This window comes from Neofelis nebulosa, chromosome 2, assembly GCF_028018385.1.
Source record: "Neofelis nebulosa isolate mNeoNeb1 chromosome 2, mNeoNeb1.pri, whole genome shotgun sequence".
NCBI lineage: Eukaryota > Metazoa > Chordata > Mammalia > Carnivora > Felidae > Neofelis > Neofelis nebulosa.
In genome coordinates this window covers 129575924-129583158 of record NC_080783.1, presented here as the reverse complement: position 1 = coordinate 129583158, position 7235 = coordinate 129575924, and positions in this window count along the sequence as shown.

The window sequence follows — 7235 nt, the reverse complement described above, 5'->3', positions numbered from 1 at the left end:
TTAAGATAGGCAGGGGAGTAAGGATCCACAGAACTGGCTTTTAGCACCTTCTCTGTAATTCTGCCATTAATGATCTGACTCTAACACTTCACTTGGGAACGTGGGGGTAATTGAAAGAGTCAGCTGAGTCAGTGAGTCAGAAAGAATCCCATTTTAACATCCTGTTAGAAATACTAAAATATGATATCTTTCCATTGCTATTAGGATTTAATGTAAACTCTTTATTTTTTTAAAGTTTATTTATTTATTCTGAGAGAGAGAGAAAGAAAGTAGGGGAGAGGCAGAGAGAGAGAGAGAGAGGGAGAGAGAGAGAGAATCCTAAGCAGGCTCCGCACCACCAGCACAGAGCCCAACACAGGGCTCAAACCCATGAACTGTAAGATCACAACCTGAGACAAGGTTGGAGGCTCAACCCAACAGGCCACACAGGCGCCCCAAATGGGAACTCTTTAATATGTTCTATGGAGCGCTGCATGATGTGGCCCTTGCCTACATCTCCAGCTTTGTCTCATGCCACTCTTTCCTGGGCTCAGCCATGCTGGTCTTGCAACTCCTTAGGTTATCTAAGCTCCTTCTGACCTCAGAGCCTTCATACATGCCTAGAATGTTCTTTCTTGTACCACTCTTTTTCTTCTCATTTCTCAGGTCTCAATTTAAATATTATCTTATTATTACAAAGAAATTTCCTGAAATAGCTCCCCACCTCCACTCCATTATTCTCACTCATACATGCTATTTTATTTTACAGAATTTATCACAAGTTACGTAATGTTATGTTTACTAGTTTGTAGTCATATGGCAGAAACTGCTTAACTATTTACCAAAGCATTTCCATTTTCCTCCTAGGTACACTATTGGACTACATTTCCCAGCCTCCCTTGCAGTTAGTGCAGCCATATAACTAAGTTCTAGCTACTGGAATAGAGGCAGAAAAAGACCACTCCCAGATATAAAGCCTTCTAAATTTGACTTAATTACAGTTGTGGACCTCATTTAGGAGACCCAGATATAGGGGGGTTCTACACTGATTGTGTAACCTTGAGAGAGTGACTTAATCTCTATATGCTTCAGTTCCTTTACCTGTAAAAGGAAAGAATAATATTACCTCACTGAATGGTGAGATTTGAACAAATGAATACACGAAGGTGCTTCGACTAAAACAATGCCTACAACATAGTAAGTGCTCAATGAACGCCGGTATTATTCCTGTTATTATGGAATAATAATACCGGCAAATACATGGAATAACAGAAATACAGATTTGCAAAGTTTAAATTAATATGGTAGAAGAAACAGACATTTTTCACTTACAAAGGAATTTAAAAATCATAACCAATAGGGGCACCTGGGTGGTTCAGCCTAAGCTTCGGACTCTTGATCTCGGCTCAGGTCGTGATCTCAGGGTTTGTGAGTTCGAGCCCCACATTCGGCTCTGCACTGACAGTGTGGAGCCTGCTTGAGATTCCATCTTTCCCTCTCTCTACCCCTTTCCCACTTGCTCTCTCTCTCTCTTTCTCTCTTTCTCTCAAAACAAATAAGTAAACTTTAAAAAATAAAAAATAAAAATAAAAGTAATAACCAATAAACATGTGTTCAGATTGACAAAGCAGGGCTTAACTAAATGAGAGGTAAGAAATAGCAGAGAAATTTAGAATTAAAGTCTTAGAAACCTCTGCCAGTTAAAGATCAATCAGAAATGAAAATAAAGGAATTCCAGAAATAAGGCATAGACATTCAGATTTGATTAACAACAACAAAAGAATCAGTTTATACACAACTCTTCAGGAACACGTCTACAGTGTTAAGTCAAAGCACATCTGTATCCTTCAATACCAAATGTCACTCTAATCAACAAAGACAGATGGGAACCCTTTCCTTGTGCTATTATCCCTTTTGTACCACATAACCACTGTATCCTCCTTTTACTAACAACTTCTATCTGGGAGACAGCAACATCACCCTTGTTCTAGCTCAGGTTTATCACACTAGTACAAGGCCCCAGAAAAGATTTCCATAAATGAATATATTTGATTAACTAAAATACGTGCTAAGCAATCAAGCCTACACTGAAAATAAAGCCAAAAATTGACAAACCACTGGATGATTTCAATAAAACTTGCTTTTAAATTAGTTTATGAATTTATCTCAGTTTTCTTTCCTACATGTCACTGGAAAAAATTTTTTTCTTTTAGTGTTTTTTATCATCCACATTATTATTTTGTTTTTTTCTTGCTTCATAGTAAAACCATCAGGATGAGATTATGCTACAGCCTCCTTTGGCCAAACTGACCTGCCAAGCATGTGGCAATCTTCTTGTTCCCACAAAGCAACCACCCATCTTTTCTTAGCTGGGATTCTGAAGCATGCCAAAGAGAGGAAATGATACAGGGTATCTCAACATACCTTAAGTCTTGGCCCTCCTCTCCCTCAAACAACAACAACAACAATAGCATTTTATAAAGATAGCTCTTAAGAGTCAAAGGAGAACTTAAAATGAATAAAGTTAAATATGGCATTAAAGGTATCAGAATAAATAGTAGCTTTATTGTACATTCCTACTGTAATTCTTTTCATATTGAAAATTAAAAACCACAGATTTTCTAAGTAAGGTCCTACTTAGAACGTTTGTGTTATAAATGGGCTCACTTTAACAGATTCATCCCTATCTACCTAGTTAGAAAGTACTCTAGTAAAATAATCACTAAACCCTTAAAAAATATTTTTTTATCTTGACCAATTCTACAGAAACCTGAAGATTCTTTCTCAGATCATACAAATGAAAATTATGCTTTCCAACTGGGAAATTATATTTGATTGCGTTAGTCATGATAACGACAGTAACCTGTCTCTAGGCTGTTTATTTGAACTACATTAACCACACCAGATTTAATCTAGAAAGCCCAAGTTTAAGTGTTCAAAGAACATGTAAGCTAAAAGCTTAAATCAAGTCCATCCATGGATGGGCACTTCTGTTGTTGTTGCTGTTGTTAAAGATAAAGATCTGTGCTATTTTAAGAATCTCCTTGGTTAAAGATTTTGAATGCAGTTAAAAAAAAATCTATATACCTCAGACACTTGGCTAACGAAGAAGGTCAGGCTAAGGTTACAAGAGGCGGTTCTTCAATTTATCAGTCTGAGAACATAAATATACTTAAGTAATGAAGGGGACAACACTGAGTATAAGTAATGTGGACACTCATTATCACAGTGCAAAATTTAAGATGTCCCCCAATCATTTCATACTTTCATCACTGATATCAGTTCAATCTTCAATTGAATATATATATTTCCAGCATAGAATATGAACATATTTCTTCCTTACAAGAGCATATTTTGCATATCAACCTTAATCCATTTCTCCTCCTGCATTCCTTAAATTAGCTTGAAGTACCACCACCCTTTTCGTCATGGAGACTCATAATAGTGAAGTCATTTTTTTTTTTTTACTTGTTCCCCTTATTCCATCACTATATGTAATAGGTTGCCAGGACCTATGGATGCTACTTTTACAGTAACCTCTCATGCGTCCTCTGTCTCTAATTCTCCTGCTAGTATCCCAATTCAGAGCCTATTTCTGCACTCTTGTAATAACTAGCTTTCTGACTGGCCCCTGCATTAGCCTCTCCCTAGACTAACTTATCTTAAATACTGTCAGAGCAATGTTCCTAATGAACATCTCTGATTTTTCATTCCCTTGCTCAAATGCCTCACAATCTACAAAATAAGGTCGACACTACCCAGCCTAACATTTAAAACCAGGTTCTGGCCACAATCTATGTTTCCAAACCTGGTTTTCCTCTACTTCTTTTCATAGCTATTTTTTCCTTTGTTTCAACTCAGACTCTTTTCCTCCCTAACTTCATGCTTTCCTGCCTCTCTGCCCTGGCTCAAGACGGAAGTGACCTTTCCTTCCTTCTCTACATTGGCAGAACCTACGCTTCCTTCAAGGCTCAAGGTCTAGCTCAATGCCACATCCTCCACAAAACCTTCTCTTAATGTCTCATCTGGAAGTAATTGCTTCCTCCCCTGAAGTATTCTGGTAGTTATGTAAATACGTCTTTCTCAACTTTCTTCTGTTTTTTCCCCCTATCCTCAACTTTTCTAGAAGTTTCAACTCTTACATGCTTTTGTATTCTCTAATTGAATACAAAATAATAGGGATTTAAGGCAAGTAAACATTTTATATCAAAAAAGACATAATCTAATGCATAAAAAAATATTGGACTTAGGGCACCTGGGTGGCCCAGTCAGTTAGGCATCCAACTTTCGGCTCAGATCATGACCTCATTGTTCATGAGTTCGAGCCCTGCATTAGGCTCTTTGTTGTCATCAAAAGAGCCCACTTCAGATCCTCTGTCCCCCTCTCTCTCTGCTCCTACCCCACTCACGATTTCTCTCTCTCTCTCAAAATTAAATAAAACTTAAAAAAATAAAAATAAAAATAAAAATACTGGACTTGATAATATAGCTAGACAGCAGTAAAAAAGAAGAAAGAACATTACGATAAGGAATGAGTACTTATATTTATATAACAAAGTAAAATACTCTTTTCTAAGGAATATGTCCTCAAATTATTTATTCTGCTATATTCTACTGCAAAACTTATGAGTACTTTTTAATAGACAAACATGCCTAATCCTTTCATTTCCACCTTTTTTGTTATTAACACTAGTCAATGCTGCTGACCTATCTCTAAGTAGTTGAAATAACATTTGAAACACTATCAATTCATTGCTTCTCAGCCTTTTGGCTAAGATCAAGTGAAACACTATCAATTCAAACTATGATCTGAGAGGTGATTTGAGATCACCTTTAAAACATCATCGAATTCATTTTTTTCACAGATGTCTAGCAAAGTGCTTGGTACATAAAGAAATACTAAATATTGAGTGAATTAATCTACAAAATAAGAGTTTTGATAGTATTCATTAGCTACTATCTCTGAGTGATAATGCTGTACTCAGAAATCAAGCCAAGAATGAGCTGGACAGAAAATAGGTGCTCAGTAAATACTTCTTGAGTTTCGTTTATATAATTTTAGAACTGGAGAGGATGTTAGAGATGATTTGCCTTCTGGTAATTGCTTTCTCTTCTATGCTTTTTGCATATGTTTACTGAGGCACATGTATTAGCAAGTATTTATTTCGCTTTTCCCCATGTTAACTCCTTGAATGCAAAGATACTATGATGACCCCCAGGGAAGCCTGATGCTTGGCAAAGTAAAGGCACTCAAATGTTTTCTGAGTGAGAGTGAGACTAGAACACTGCTGTGCAACATGGTAGCCATTAACCACATGTGGCTATTTAAGTTAATTAGAATTAAATATAATTTAAAATTTAATTCTTTAGTCACACCAGCCACATCTGATGTGTTTGATAACCACATGCGGCTAACATCTACCATACTGAACAGAGTAGAGACTATTTCCATCAGTGTAGAAAGTTCTATTGGACAGTGCTGGTCTAGACTATTTCCCTCATTTTGCAGAACAAAATGAGCTCAGGGAAAGTGTCGCTTGCTCCAAATCAAACCTCAAAAGCAGAACTAGGATTAAAACTTGGAACTTCTAAATCAATGTCCGTCATTGTTAAATCATAACTAATTTAACATAACTCATTTCAGAGCTCCAATTGTATGTAGCCATAACTTAGAGCTGGTGATATTATGAGAGGCATGATATTTGTCTTAGGATTGCCATAGAGGATATTTTATTTTTGTATTGTAATTGATCAATGTACATATTTTAGAAACAGGAAATATATGACAGATAAAAAATGTACCTAGAAGTTCTGTACTTCTGGTGTAAAAGTAGAAAATAATGCTATTTTTAAAAATGCTTTCCAGCTGCCTAGCTAAACAAAATAGGATTCTGGCCTTCTGCCAATTTAATTAGAAAATGCATAGAATAGGTTCTGGTTTAATGGTTGCTTTTTTAGTTTGGTTTCTTTAAAGATTCCTCTTTGGTTTACTAATTGAAAAAAGAATATTTGGATCAAAGTCAACAACTTAATCAGGTTTATTCAGATTTGGGACTCAAGATTGATTTGGTGTGAATTCTTTTTTTTTTTTTAATTTTTTTAATCTTTATTTATTTTTGAGAGAGAGACAGCACGTGAACAGGGGAGCAGAGAGAGAGAGACACACAGAATGTGAAGCAGGCTCCAGGCTCCGAGCTGTCAGCACAGAGCCTGACGTGGGGCTCCAACTCACAAACACTGAGATCATGACCTGAGCCGAACTCAAACACTCACCTGACTGAGCCACCCAGGCACCCCTGGTGTGAATTCTTAAAAGATTTTCTCAGCTTTTTTTTTTTTTTTTTTTGAGAGCATCTGTAATTTCTAAAATGCTTTTAGAGAAATAGCCATATTTTCTATGATTTCCATAATGTATTTGCTTATGAATTTATTATCTACTATTCTCTAGAAAGAGAAATCTAGTTCTGCCTGATATGAATAATTATAAAGAAATGAAGAAGTGATCATTCCCATAGCTACCTTAATATTAGACCATGAAGGAGGCAAGAGAAGAAAGGACCAAATCAGGGTTTAAGGATCCCAGAAAAGGTTTCAGCCTAGGGTTTCTCAGGTTTCTTAGGTTATCACACTTGAACAGCTAAAGAACCCACTGTAATCCACTGCAATTATTCCCTGACTGGAAAGAGTTGTTAACTAAACATGGTGGTTTCTGATAGAAAAGTGTACAATCCAGTGTTTGTCTTTTTAAGAGCCGCAAAGGCAATTTGCCATCTTTCCACAGAAATTTGAAAAAAGGTAAAAAGAATTAGTGATGAAAGAAATCAAGTTTTCAAATTACTGGAGACACCTCAGAAAGTAACCTAGTTCTTTCTTTGAAAGCTTTTATTCTTCTATCAGGCAAACTGATATTTAAGACACCTAAATATCAGTATTTAGGTATCAGTAATATCCCTATTTAACCACAGAACCCAAGAAAGAAGGAGTGTTTTTACTGCCATGTTTCCTTTGATGTGAAATTAAAAAGCTTTTGCTTGGCTAGGAATGTTTTATTCAAACTTCTATTTCATTCTCCTACAATCATTCCTGAATAACTCTAGTTTGGTTTCAGGCAATGGAAAATTAAGGCAAGTATTTGAATTAACACTTTTAGAATATATGCTTTTTCCAAACTCAATATAGCAGTATTTCCCATGAAATGAACAATGTACAGGGGAAAAATATGTTATGGACTCCCAATGTTAATTTAAATTATTGTA